Source organism: Hyaena hyaena, unplaced genomic scaffold, assembly GCF_003009895.1.
Source record: "Hyaena hyaena isolate Hyena2069 unplaced genomic scaffold, ASM300989v1 scaffold_48, whole genome shotgun sequence".
NCBI classification, from domain to species: Eukaryota; Metazoa; Chordata; class Mammalia; order Carnivora; family Hyaenidae; genus Hyaena; species Hyaena hyaena.
The window spans coordinates 953056-968290 of NW_024080680.1; the positions used below are offsets into that span (position 1 = coordinate 953056).

The 15235-nt window shown below is 38.9% G+C and overlaps 1 long non-coding RNA gene across 1 annotated transcript in view; it reads left to right on the top strand.

Moving 5' to 3' along the window:
• Positions 1-2569: 2569 nt before the first annotated feature.
• The window catches only part of LOC120230830, a 32494-nt gene continuing 19828 nt past the window's right edge, over positions 2570-15235 (top strand). The window contains exons 1-2 of the long non-coding RNA XR_005528175.1: positions 2570-2601; positions 3296-3343. This is a non-coding gene — a long non-coding RNA (uncharacterized LOC120230830). The remainder of the gene's footprint in view (positions 2602-3295; positions 3344-15235) is intronic.

Genomic DNA, 15235 nt, shown 5'->3' on the forward strand with positions numbered 1-15235 from the left:
TCAGGGAAATGCAAAGAGACAAGTTATTTTTATGTCTTGGTGAGATTTTGCCTTCATTTCTGGAAGGGAATATCTTCCCAGGAACTCTGACTTCATTAGCAAAACAATAAAACATGGCCAACTTAAAACCCAATCAGAGTCAGGAAATTGAATAATTTGGTGTGCTTGTCTGTTTACTAACAGCAAAGATGAGTAGGACTGGGAGTGATTTTGCAGTAATGGATCTGCACGTTTCCAGTTTGTACCTACTTCAGGATTGAAAAGAAAACCTGAGAGATTACTCAAGATATTGTTATGACAAATATATTTTTAAAACATAATAACTGAGCATAAGATATACAGGAAAAAGGGCAGTGGCCTCTGAAGCTTGAATTTGAACCTATTTTGAAAACCAAGAAATATGCTAATGGGGTTAAACTGGATGGACCACTATTTTCTACTGGACTATACACTAGAATCACTTAGGGGCTTTTCAACAGTATTAACAGTTTGTTGAATTGGAACTTCTAGGGGTAAGGCTTAAACACCTATACTTAAAATTTAGTTATTCTGAAGTTTATCGGGGGTTCAGAGAAGTGCCTCTGAATATTACTGGAGAGGATTTGAGATTTTAGAGCAAACACAAGTAGAGCAAACCATTTATAGATTCATTCATAACTTGAATAGGGAATAAAATTGGTTGGTCAAGGTAAATGTCCTTTATAGAAGACTCGTGTAAATAGGTCCTTAATGAATGAAGCTTGACTATGAATAAAAATTTGGAACTCAAACATGTCTTTAGAAATTATTTGCAAAAGTATAAAGTATATATCATTATTTATAGTTTTAATATCATTGATCGTGGAGACCCTAAAAGCCCCAAATACATCACTGTCACTTTTGAATTACATGTGTTAAAGAATTTCTATTTCAAGTCTAATTTGTTTCAAAATACTTTAGGTGTTTTGATCTGTGTAGTATTCAACCTTGATTAATGTTTTGGTATCCATGTCATACAATTAATTTGTCATACAAATAATTTGTCATAGAAATTATGACACTAAACCTGTATTCTTCATACAAACTGCAGATAACACCGGAGCTTCCTCTCTGCCATTTTTTACAAATTTATATATATAATCCAAAAGCCTTATACTTATCCCTATTGAATCTCTCCTTATTTGTTCAAGCCCATTACCTCTCCCCTTAAAATCCCTTTGAATCCTATCATTTTCATCGGAATTATTTCTGTCTTTCCTAATTTTCATTTATCTGTCATTATGATTATCAAATATTTTTAAAGATATTTCAACTGCAAGAAACACAAGTCTTTTGAGACTTAAATCTAACTAACTCCATTTTAGAAAAAAAGCCTCCATCTTGAGGGTGAACTAGGCCTGAACCCCGTCCCAGGAAAAAGCACAGGAAGTGCTTAGGCAGCCTGCCCTTAGTTACTTCCCTAGCAATAGCAGCAGCCAATCAGTTTAAAAGAGGCGCCTATGTCCCAAGACGTTCCTGTTGGCAGTTTGCAGTCAGGCCAGGTGGGCCGAGCCAATCGGGTACTGACAAGACAGCCTGTACTAAAAATCAACCTATCAGGGACTGCCACGCTGGAAAGCCCCCGAATCCCACTGTAACCGCAATAAAAAGCCCTGTGACCCTGAGTTCGGGGCTCCATACCATCACTGCTGCGCAGAAGTGTGTTGGAGTCTCTGCTCGAGCTTAAACAATGACCCTTGTGTGTTTGCGTTGGAATCGGCTCCTTAGTGGTTTTTGGCGTTTTGCGATCTGGGCATGACAGTCTAAGTCAAACTTGGAAGCAACAAAGGAGACTATTGGCTCATAACAACAACTGCAGAGGAAGAGCATGCTTGGAGTTGAATGTTTCACTGTGTTATGAAGGACTCGGACTCTCCACTCTTCGCTCAGCAATCATGTCAGCTTCTTCTAAGACTGTTCCTCCTTATAGTCATAAGATGTTTGCCAGAGCAGTTGAGACTAAATGCTCCCAAAGTCACATATAAGACAGGATATACCTTCTGTTCCAGTGATTATTTCCTTGAAATCCCCAGAAAATGTCCCATTGTACCCCCACTGTCCCACTTCCTCTCAAACCCTCAATTAGAAAAATGCCATGAACCAAAGGATGTAAACCTAGACTCCAAACCAATCATTGGCAAATGATGGCTAGGATTGATTTAACGAATCAAGTCCAACTCCTAGAAATGTAGTCATTATACAAAACCCTCAGTCTTTCGCAGTGGAATTGATTTACAGTGAATATTAGGAAGCCAATACCAGCTTCCACTATACTGGCTTATTCCATATCCAGGTCACTGATGTGACTCAGGAATTTTGTATATGCCTATCCTTCTATCTGGAACACCTTTCCTTGAGGATGTTCTGCCACACTCACTCTTGCATTGTATCTGGTTCAGTTTTAGTTATCTTTTATCTCTCATTCAAGATGCCATTTTTCTCCATAATATTTTCCCCAAGCTTCTATTACACAGACATTCTGTCATCAGTGCCCTTAGAGCATTATATAGAACCTTAATCCTGTCATATAGTATGTATGATGTAACTGAGCAGAGCAGGGCATAGAATACAGCACTCCCTATGGTTGGTGCTCTCTTTTTCCTTGGTTTTTGCTCACTAAACTATAAGTTCAAGACTATGTTTTGATGCTTATGTCATCACCAATGCGTAGCCCAAGTGCGTGTCACATGGTAGGTTGTCAATAAATACTTACTGAATTAAAATGTTGAATTAAAAAAAAATGACTTCTAAATTCTGTGGTCGTACCACTAGAAATCTTACAAGTTGACATAAATTAATAAACCAACTTTAAATATAATTTTCCAAAGCAGTGGCAACTTAACCTCACTGTACTATCATCCAATTCAAATGTCTTCAAAGGGAGATCCTGGAAGTCTAAGACTGAACTTTCACTGAAACAGGCTATCATTTGCCCACATCACACACTTAGCGACTATGAGAAAATGAAATTCATTTCTGGGACTGGTTCTTTATAACCCAGATTGGTTTTCCAAGACTACTGATACTTTTCTTTCATTTTATTCCTAAACATCTACAACATATCTGCTTAGTAATAAAACCAATAGAAGAATCAAATGTGGTGTCATGAATTTAAACTGAATATTCATACCTCTGATGGAATGGAGGGCCAGACTTTAACACAAATAAATAGTCAATGGAGCAGTTTCCCCTGTTGCTAACTGTATCTGGATCATGGCTTTTCCTGTTCATTAGAGTTACTATCCAAATATTGATTATTACCCCTTTTCTCCCTCAGATTGTCATCATTCCAGCCTGTTGTTACACAGAGGACATCCAAGAGCATGTAAGTAATGCATGTTTCTCTTTTCTTATAAAAGTCTTCGTGGATTTTTCTCAGAGAGACTAATTTCTTAGGGTATAAATTGAAATTACATATTTCTACAAGACAATGAAGAGTGAAAGAAAACAAACCAAGAAGAACAATGTTTTACACGGAGCCAATAAAAAGCAGACAGATTAGCTCTAAATCAACTTGCAGTGTGTCGGAGAAGTAAATTTAACTGCTCAGACTCAGAGGGAGAATTCATCTTCGTCTCTGTGGTTTAAGGAAGATTTTGACAAGAAATTTAATAACATGAAAGAATAAGTGTGATACTATACACGGTGGTTTATTTCATGAAAGCAAAGGATGAAAAAGTCACTAGATATAAGTCATTGTTCTCAATTCATTGTTTCTAATTCATTGCATCTATTCATAAAAACAATCCTCACTCAGTCTCCACGGCTTTGGCAGTTGGAAATAAAAATGGAAGGAGAGAAAGAGTTCCCCAGAGCTTTTGACTGAGTGTTTGAGGCCATAAACACTAAAGCAATACATTAAAAAATACTACACCATAAACACAAAACATTCCTATCTACTGAAATTAAAAATAGATTAATTCTAGATTTTCTTATCATAAAATTTCCGATAAGCTCATCAAAACTGCATGTTTACCTTTTCCCTGGTCTTCCTATTTTAGGGGTCTCATAAATATATACCTGTCAGTTTTGCCAATTGTGTAATCTGCACTAGAATTTGTATGCATTCCAGTGGGGTTGAACTCTAGCAGTGGAGAAGATACCAAAAACATCAAACATGTTGGCCCACCAAAAATGTCCTGTGTTGTTTCCAAGCATGCTTTATAATTACAGACTTTATGAAAGAGCTGGACTACTCCTTGGGCTTTTGTGGAATAAAATGTTTCCTAGTGTGAATATGTAGTCCTTCAAGAGGCGTTTTCATGATCTCTGAATTTCTCGGTGCCTAGTGCAGTATCTGACACTCACTGGTGTTCACTGAACACTGCTTGAACAATATCGATGAGTGGAAAGGCTATGGTCTTAGAATTACTAAGACTTGGCTTTAAATTCTTCCTACTTCACTTACTAGCCTGGTGACTTGGAGGAATTTCCTTTTCTTCCTTCTGAGCCTTAAATGTAGACAAAATGAATCAATGACACCAGCTTTGCAGAATCATTCTGAGGATTTGAAATTATATAGGAGCGGGGGAAAACCCAGACAATGATAAATATATAATAAGTTTATGAGTTGAATTGCATCCCCTCAGAATTCATATGTGCAAGTCCTAACCCCAGTGCCTCAGACAGTGAGCTTATTTGGAGACAGAATTTTTTAAATATAATTTATTGTCCAGTTAGCTAACATAGAGTATATTCGGTGTGCTCTTGGCATTGGGTAGATGCCTGTGATTCATCGCTTTCATGCAATACCCAGTGCTCATCCCAACAAATGCCCTCCTCAATAGTCATCAACCATTTTCCCCTCTCCCTCCACCATCAACCCTCAGTTTGTTCTCTATATTTAAGAGTCTCTTATGGTTTCCCTCCCTCTCTGTTTGAAACTATTATTTCCTTTTCCCCCATGGTCTTCTATTAAGTTTCTATTAAGTTTCTACATATGAATGAAAACATATGATATCTGTATTTCTCTGACTGGCTTATTTTACTTAGTATAATACCCTCCAATTCCATCTATATTGTTGCAAATGGCAGGATTTCATTCTTTCTCATTGCCAAGTAGATGAGTGGAAAGGCTATGCCTTTATGCCATTGTATGCATAAACCACATCTTTTTTATCCATTCATCAGTTGATGGACATTTGTGCTCTTTCCATAATTTGGAGACAATTTTTACAGAAGTAATCAACTTAACTTGGGGTCATTGGGAGAAGGGGTACTAATCCAATATGACCGATATTCTCATAAAAATGGGAATTTTGGACACAGAGATTCACATAGATGGGAGGCAATGTGAAGATAAAGGGAGAGAATGGCCATCTACAAGCCAAGAGAGATGCATGGAATAGACCTTCACTCAGGGACCTTAGAAAGAACAAGTCCTGACAACACCTTGATCTCGGACTTCTACAATCCAGAACCATGAGACAATAAATTTCTTTTGTCTAAGCCACCATATCTGTGGTAATTTTTCACAGAAGCCCTAGCATGCTAATACAAGAAGTCACTAACATTAGTTTATTTCCTACATATGGGTGTCCCCTAGAAAAGAGGCAAGAATAAACAAAGCCTCCCTCTAGTGCACCCAGAAATGTGGCCAGTAGAATTCACCATAATCATTACATTTTATGGCCTAGCTCTCCCTATCCCTAGCTAGTGAAGTGGCTCCAGTTTGGGCAAGAAGGACAATAAAGTGAATGCAACTCATTGGTCCTTGTGACTAGGAACAAGCAAAAATTTTACCATAATTTTATCATGATGCAATTAATAACTTACAGTGGTATAGTGGCTCTTTCATGTATTTTAACTTTAACTAAAGTTAAAAATTGAAGGATAGTTTGCATTCTCCTGGATTTGGCTGGCTTGATTGTAAAAATCAGGTGATGAGCCATTCTCTCATCCATTTTATCGAGTTCTAAATTTCTTTTCTGGGTACTTCTTGGTGTAAGGATAAAAATTGCAACCATCTCCAGTGTCTTCCTTGAGTGGAAGTAAGAGATGCACCATCGCTTAAAGATTCTGACCCTACACTAAAATTCCATTTTGTCCACACCAAAAGCACTGAGGATTTAGTATCTCTGAATTCAGAATCTTTGAACGTGACACAAATGTGCATGTACCTAGTACCCTGGCAAAAAAGCAATTCCCTACTAGAAATTAACTAAAAGACGTCTGTTTCCATTATTGTTTGTATTTGCTTCCTTTGGCTGAATACATTTCATTCTCCCCTGGGTTTTACTTCTTTCAATATCTCTTGGCTGTGATCAGTTTGATTTCTGACACATTGGCAGCCTCAGTTCAAGAGATGAATGCAACTAATTTGGTAGATAAAATTCTAATCTTCCCTGTCTTGATTGTCAATTTTTGAACGGTAATCTAAGATGATGTCTTTATCCCATAATTTATGTTGTCTAGATTTGACTAAAGCCAGGTTTGAGGAGTTGATTACATTCTCTCATCTGATCAGCTGAAGGCTAAGACCAATGACACCAGCTCTAATTGTGGGGAAAGAACACACTTCCAAAATCTTTTGTGACAAAACGCCAGCTACAAATTTGTCATTTAAAGTGTTTATGAAGTTGCTAATGAATGAACTTGGCTTTCTTCCTTGAGGTCTGCCTCACTCTGATTTCCTTGGTCCAGCAGAAAGCTCTCTTGGCATATTTATGAAGAACTGGGAAAGATTTTCTTGCACAGAGAATTCCCTTGGCTCCAAAGAAAACTCCATTCCACAAAGTAAACTTGATATCAGCCTAAGCAGGTGCCAGCCGCTGGCATCTGGCACTGAGAAATATATTTATTAAATTATATTTTGGATCAGAAGCCATTGAAAAATGTTTCTACATTTTTAAGTCATTTAAATCACTTGTACATATCTAACAAATATGTATATATGTAAAAATATATGTATACATAAAAATATATTTAAACACACACACACACACACACACACACACACACACACTCCCTTGGAACTCACTAGCCCTTAAATCCTTTAATCTCTTCATCTTGAAAGACTCCATTTACACAAATGAGTTTAAACGTTTTCACTTGAATTCTAGGCAATTTAATGTAAGCCAATGATAAGGTTGCTCATCTTCATGCATTGCTACATACAGAAGCACCCCCAGTGTCTGTGGACACAGCCTCCCCCCACTAGGGCAGGGCAGTGTCTCCCTCACTTTCTCAGCTTTAACCTTTAATGTGATGTGAGAAGCCCCAGCCCTACATATATGATAAATGGAATCTCCGACCCATCTGAAAATGAGTTTATGTGGACAGGAAGATTTAGTATCCCCTGTGCACCCTCAAGATAAAAAATTGTCTGGGCTTGTGGGAACAATTTGTCTAAGAAGAGTAATTTTAGAAATTCTTGCAGTGTCTTTAGAGGGGCTGAATTCATAGTGGTTTTCCCCTTGATTTTATTTCGAGCACCTGTTCTTCATGAACAGGCATAATTCGGAGCCAAAATAATGGGGGCCCACGGATGCACAAAACACACAGAGCTGACTTTTGTCCTTTGTATGGTTTCTCCTCACATATCGAGTGTGAGCCTGTGTGCATATTCAGAACATTTGCTAAAACTGGTTCTCGCATTTTCAAAAGTGCAGTCTCCATTACGAGGCTCTCACAGTGCGATAATTCTAACTGATAAATTACTAAAACAAAAATAGAAAATTGATAGTTGCGATAACTTTCTTTAGTGCACAGCTGGTGTAAGCATCTTGTTCTCACATCTGTGTGTCAGCAGTCTGCCCCCCACCTCACCGCCTCAGGCACTTCCTTTCTTCTCTGAAGTAAATCTCGTTGCCAAAAATCTGTTTGTTTGTTCTGCTCAACAAATGGCACATGTTATTATTAATGAGCCCTCTTCCATTTCTCACAGGAACATTTTCAAACATCTTTTCCTTTTACTTAGCCTGTTGACTGGAGCCTAACTTCATAACTGTATGTATTCTTCAGGTGAGCAGTAGTGAAGAGGACGTTTGTCTCTAGCCTCTGTGGGATTTCACACAATAGCAAACACTACAACACTTAGTCTGGGTGGTCTGGCCAGTCCTAAGGCAATGACAGCAGAGTGTTCGAGAGCATGAAACCTGCAGACAAGCAGATCTGAATTGTCTGTTTGTTATGTGTGTGAATCGAGGAGAGTGAGTCCGTCTCTCTTTGAGCCCAGCACCCTCCTTTACCACAGAGCAGCGGTGACACCTGTCAGAACCAGAATGCAGGCAGGCTATCAATTTAACCTGAGTTGAGGCAACTATCACACCGACCTGGCATGAACCCAGTGGCTTACTTAACTACTATCGAAGTTTGTATCTTCTATATATCAGAGTCTGAAGGAAACATTCCAGATTGGTGGGTGGCCCTATTCAATACAGTCACCCAGGGGTCTTCATTCATGTTGCTCTGCTATCCCCTAGAACTTTGTTTTTCTCTGTAGAGCACAGGCTAGGCTTCCATGGGTTATGGCTTGTTGAAAGGGATACAAAATATCAAGGAAGCTTGCCCACGGTCTTATGGCTGCAGGTTTGACTGCACATGGTATTTCCTCTCATACTCCATGAGACTGAACTTAATCACATGACCACACATAGCCACAAGGGAGGCTGGGAAATGTCGTCTTGCGTGGACTCATGAATACAAAGGACAGATTAAGGTGGGAAGCTAGAAGTCTAACAGAGACTATCTCAGAATCCTCAGATGATTAAATAAAATCACACATGTCCCCGTACATGGTGGTTAATGTTTAGTACATGTAAACCCACAGTACTAATAGTTGTAGTAGTATCTGATAAACATAAATGTTAGGGTGAAAACAGACTAGGAACAGACTGAGTCCAAGCATTAACAAGACCCCCTCTGGCAGGACATTAGAGCTTTCTGCCCTGCTAGAAAAGGGATCTGGAATTAGTCGACATTCTGATGTCTGTGGGTCCAGACTCCATATAAGGTACTTGTTTGCTTGAAGTTCCAGTATGACTCACAGTACTTCATTTCTTTGCTAGGTTGAGACACTCTCCTCACCACCAAGTTCTCAAAATTTCTTTGCCTCTTTGGAAAGTATGGACCCTGCTTTCTCCAAACCCAGGCCTAATTGGGCTACCCTCCTTCTTGACCACCAAGTATGGATTAGGATGAGAACCAGCAGCCCACCTTTTGTGTTCTCTTGCCCTATCGTGTCATGGTGTTCATCTTACTGAAACTGTTCACTTTCTTGTCTGCCTTCTATCCCAAACTGAATGTTCCAAGAGCTGGGACAAGATATGCCTTACTTACCATGACATCCCCAATTTTCATCAAAGTACCTAGCATATACTAAGTGCTCAATAACTATCCAAACAAATGAAACACTAAACATAAAAAAGCTGAAAAATGTTCCTAGAAATTTTGTTTGTCAGTTTTCTTAGCCCCTAGGCACTGAAGCTGATAGTGAATGGATCAAAGCAGGAAAATAATTTTTTCTAAAAGGTTAACACACAGTAAATTAGAAAATTATTGGGAGCATGAAGGAACTAGACTTGGGATCAAGCCACCAGGGCAACACTCAGATGCACACTGGAGATGGATCAGAGGGAGAACTGGTACCACCACTAACTGTAACAGAGTGTTTGTATCATTGCAACATCTGCTCTCAGAATTTGATCCTGAAACAACCATCAAACCATGCGTGGTTCCGTCTGCCTATGTCACATGCCTGTGCCCTCCCTGCAAGGGGATGCCCAGTATCTGGGGTGTGAGCCAGCAGCTGTTGTCCCCCAGTATCCATAGAAGGAAATTTTCCTAACAAACACAGGAAGGGTCAATTGGCCAATGTCATTTGTCCAAAAAGAAAAACAATCATTCATTGTATTCAAATACACCTGTTGCTATTTTAATGCTTTGATTCCATGCAAAGAAAGTGGACCTAAGAGGCAAAATATTAAAGGATACGATTCCATAAGAAAATTACTAACATTTTTGTCTTGCTTTCCTTACTCCTGTACCTCTCTGTGTATGCATATTTCTGAAGGATTTCTTGAACAGTATATTCATTGTAATACCAGCCATATTTTAACTCTCTCTGGACACAGAAAAGAATGACACAAAGATTTCTCAAAATCTACTGTTCTACAAAGACAAGAGCTTATTCATATATACAAGATTAAGGAGGTTGCTCAGCCTCAGGGCTGATGTATGTTTTCTCTGTGAGAGAACATGACACATATTCTCTATTTATATATTTATACATTTGCTTATTATCTTTTCCCCTACAGAATGCAATATTTAGAAGGGCAGGGACAAAGGTATTTGGTTTCTTCATTTGCTTGTTTGTTTCACTACTATAAGTCCAGAACTTGGAATAATTAACGTTGAATGGTAAGCACTCCAGAGATGTTTGTTAAATGAACGAATAAATGAATATGTGCTATTTGAGTGTGGTGGTTAGCACAAAAGTGAACATTCTGACCTGCTTTGGTTCTTCTTCATGAAGCTTTGGTCTTTGCCTGTTATCTTTCTACTGAGCAGGATAAGGAAACTATAAGAAATCCATGAAGAACCTAAGTCCTTCTATTCTGTACCTTTGCCTAAATGTCTAACTTCCAGAGTATCCAATCCTGAAATTTCCTTCAGTGAGTAAAACCTGCATACCTCTGCTTCTAACCTTAGACTCCTCATTGGTCTTTTAACCCCACTGGGATATTATTATTCATCATCACTTTTGTCACTTCTTGACTCCTCAGGCTGTATTCTACAATTGTCATTTCAAGGATGCTCTTACTACCTGTACTGGGTTGACTAATGTCCCTCTAAAATCATGTCCACATGAAGTCTCAGATCATGACCTTACTTGGAAATAGGGTCTTTGCAGATGTAATCAAGTTAAAATGAGGTCATATTGAATTAGGATGGACCATAAATCCAATGGCTGATGTCGTTATAAGAGAGAAATACAGAGATGCAAACAGGCATACAGGGAAGGCCAGGTAAACACAGAGGCAGATATTTGAGTTATGCTGCAACAAACAAAGGAATATTAAGGATGGCTGGCAATCTCTGGAAGATAGAGGCAAGGAAGGATCCTTGTCTTGGGTCTTTAGAGTGAGCATGGCCCTGCTAACACCTTGATTTCATACTTCAGTACCCAGCACTAAGAGAGAATAAATTTATATCGTTTAACCACATTTGTTAAGGCATGTTTCCCACTTAGGCAACAAATACACTCTCTGAGTCCCTCACCACCTGTTCCCCTAATAATGGTCATGATTTTCATCTCTAATTCTGAGTCCTTTCCAATATTTGAAGCTGGTTCTCTTCATTTGAAAAGGTTGCTGGAAAAAGTAACACAAAGACCTGTCCTTGGCCTTCAACACATTTTTCCCACCTGACACACCATCTCACATCAACCAAATACCAACCTCCCCCAATCCTACTCCTTACTTCTAGATTCTCTCTCTCTTCACTAGCCCCCCCTTTATTTTAAACTTACCTTTAAAAATCCTCCTGTGTTCCTACTACCTCTGAGGAACCACTTTCCTGGTTTCTTTCTCTTGCCACACTTCTTAAAAGAATAAACATATGTGCTTTCTCTACATCCACCCCTCTCTCCTTCCTTCCCAACACATCTGTAAATACATTTCTGACATCTCAGTGGTATTTGTTCCTGTTGGGCACTCATAATTTTCTTCCTAAAATCTTTCTCATACACAGAATTTTGGGACTTTGTGTTGTTTTAGTCTCTTTTTTCCTTGACAACCACTCCTTTTCAAATTTCTTTCTCCCTTCCATATCCTTTTACATAAGCATGCTTTCAAATATGATCTTTTACCTTCTCTAATTCTCTTCATGATCATATTTATTTTTCTGAATTATTCTACCCTCTTTGCTTTACCTATCACATGCTTTGGAAGGTCCTAAATACATGCTTTAATGAATAAATGAATGAAGCTCAAGTCTTAATCTTTTAGATCCATGCATTCTTAAACATATATGGAAATGGATTTATTTATTACATATCTATAATACCTATCATAGATCTGTGCTTTTACACACTAGATAAATAGCTATTTTTTACAAAAAAAAACTCCCACTTGTGTAGAAAGTTCAGTAAATCCAACACTGAATGCATTTCTCCACCTATACCCATAAGCCATATCTTCCTTTCATTTTTTCCCTCTAGGCATCACACCAATAATCATTTTCATTTCCTCTCTTTCTCTTACACTCTATTAATTTCCTAGTGTTTTGAATTTCATACCTATAAAACATTTTATTTATTTTTATTTTTTTTAATTTTTTTTTTTTGAGAGAGAGAGAAACAGGCAGTGTGAGCAGGGGAGGGCCAGAGAAAGACACACACACAGAATCAGAAGCAGGCTCCAGTCTCTGAGCTAGCTGTCAGCGCAGAGCCCTACATGGGGCTTGAACCCACAAACCGCAAGATCGTGACCTGAGCCGAAGTTGGACGCTCAACCGACTGAGACACCCAGGCGCCCCCTATAAAACATTTTAAATCTTTTTTCCCAGTCTCAATTCTAATATTCTAGATTGGCATTCATTTCTCTAGTGTTTTCCACATTTATTTCCATTCATCCTAAACCTCAGTTTATAACCCAAATTCTCATCTACTTTTCCTTCCTATCTAGCCCCTTTAGTAGAATAGCATGGTTGTTAAATACCAGTTCTGGTGTAAGCTGTATTCAAGTTGAATCCCCATTTCTGTTACTTGCTACCTGTGTGATCTTGGGCCATAATACAGTCTCTCTGAACCTCAATTTCTCATTTGTAAAATGGGCAAAATAGTTGTACCTGCCTCACAGGTTTAGAGCACCATGTCTGACATGTAGAGAGTGTTCAGTAAACATGAGGAGATTCATGAGTCTACAGATGGTGGCCATGGTGGGCAGCAACAGCAGGTGGAGGTCCAGTGTCTGCCTTCCCTGGCTCATCCAGTAATCTTTCAGAATCTCCTGAAAAACTGCATCTAGTGATCATTCAGAGGCGGCCTTATGCATCCTGGGAGGAAGAACACAAATGCCAGGAATTGCACGGCCAGTAAAATAACTAAACCCAACATCGCAGAAGTTTTGTAGGAATTCAAAGAGAAAGTTCATGTGAAATAGCCAGCACAGTAGCTGGCACAGGTTAAACATCCAGTGAGTGAAATAATCATTGGGAATACTTCAGAGGATTATGGATAATAGTACTAAAATGAGGATGTACTCTTGTGGTAGCCACACGAAGAGACTGTAGCAGACATTGGAACCATTCTCCATTGTTTTAGCACAAGAAAGGATTGCATTTTTCTCCCCTTTTCAAGTTAAGCACATCCAAGAAGTTTGCTTTGGCCAATGAAATGTAAGCCAAGATAACTTCTTATTTCTACATAGAAAAACTTAGTTGTCAATACTCACTTCTCTGAAATTCTCATGCTAGGCAGAAGCTCTTTGTTCACCTTCAGTGGACATGTGGTGTGAATAAGAAGTAAACTTTTGTTTCCCTAAGCCACTGAGATTTGGGAGTTGGTTTTACTGCAGCATAATCCATCCTATTCTATTCTGCCTGTTAGGGATTGATAACCAGAGTCAAGAAGAAATTCTGTGTGCCCAGAAAACTCTCTAAACTTCCTTCCCATGCTGGAGTTCTTTGTTGTTGTTGTTCTTGTTCTTGTGCTTTAATGAGGTACTGTAAACTTTTTTTTTTTAATGAACAATTTTGTTAAATCCCTGGAGATTTTCTTTAGTGACAAAGGGCACTAATACCATAACCGGGACTTACCAAAAGACCAAACACTGAAGGAATCTCATTTCTGTCCTCTAGCTTCCAGAACTATTCTACCGTGTAGTCTGCATCCTAGAATAGAGCTGCTTATCAGTTTACACCTGCTGCACCACGCTTTGTTGACCTTTCCTACCACATCTCCTCAAGTTACACTTGATGAATATTCCCCAAATAAACCATGTTTTCCTCCTTCACACATGCATGCTCACTGTTCCAACTACCAATAAAGCCTTTTTTTTTAAGTTTTCTTATTTATTGAGAGAGAGACAGAGAGAGAGAGAGAGAGAGACAGAGAGAGAGAGAGAGAGAGAGAGAGAGAGAGAGAATGAGCAGGAAAGGGGCAAAGAGAGTGGAAGAGAAAGAATCCCAAGTATGTTTCACATGTCAGTGCAGAGCCTGACATGGGGCTTGAACTCACAAACCGTGGGATAATGACCTGAGACAAAATCAGGGGTCAGATGCTTAACCAACTGAGCCTCCCAGGCACTCTACACCTTTTTTCTTTTAAATCATTATTCCTTTATCTGCATCTCCAAATTTTACTCATCATACAGAGTGCAACATAAATACTCTAAACTCTCTAAATGACTTCTTGCCCTTCCCAGATAGAAGTTAGAGCCCATATTTTGATGTCCCCATGCCTGTCTTAATTTACTTTTTAAAAAATTTTGCATTCTTTTTATCAACATATGTATTTTAAGTCCCTTAGGAGATTGTACTTTTTGGATGACTTGATCCATGGCTCAAATATATTATCCTAGGTAATTTAACAGAGTGCCTGGCCCTTAGTAAGTCCTTAAAGATAATAATAATAATAAATCATAATGAATGAAAAGTATTGATTTTTAAGCATATTACAAGACTAGGTGATCTATGGCACACAAGAAGTAAAGATCTGTACTAAGGTCTTTAAGAAGATATCCTGATTTTAGGAAACCTAACCACTTCTCACTACTCTCTTCCAAATACTAACTTAATTGGGACACTGACCCAGAAATAGAGTTCCTATGATTATTTTTATGAGTGATTTGGCTGGACTTTCTGGAAAGGGTAATTTGGATCGAAGGCTACAATGGATGTTCCTCCAATATGGCTCTGGAATAGAGTGTGCCCAAGCAGTCACAGACATGGCAGCTGGCAGTGGGGGTGAGCCCTTACCTGGTGAGGCTCCAACACAGTGGCCTGAGTGGAGAGCAGAGCACACAATACTTGGAACAGTCTTGAGACAGAATGAATAATGGGCTCCTGGGTGACTCAGTCAGTTAAGTGTCAACTCTTGGTTTTGGCTCAAGTCATGATCACATGGCTCCTGGGTTTGAGCCCCGCGTTGGGCTCTGCACTAACACTGTGGATCCTGCTTGGGATTCTCTCTCTCTCTCTCTCTCTCTTTCTTTGTCTCTCCCCCGCTCTCCCTTTCTCTGTCTCTGCCTCTCAATAAATAAATAAACTTTAAAAA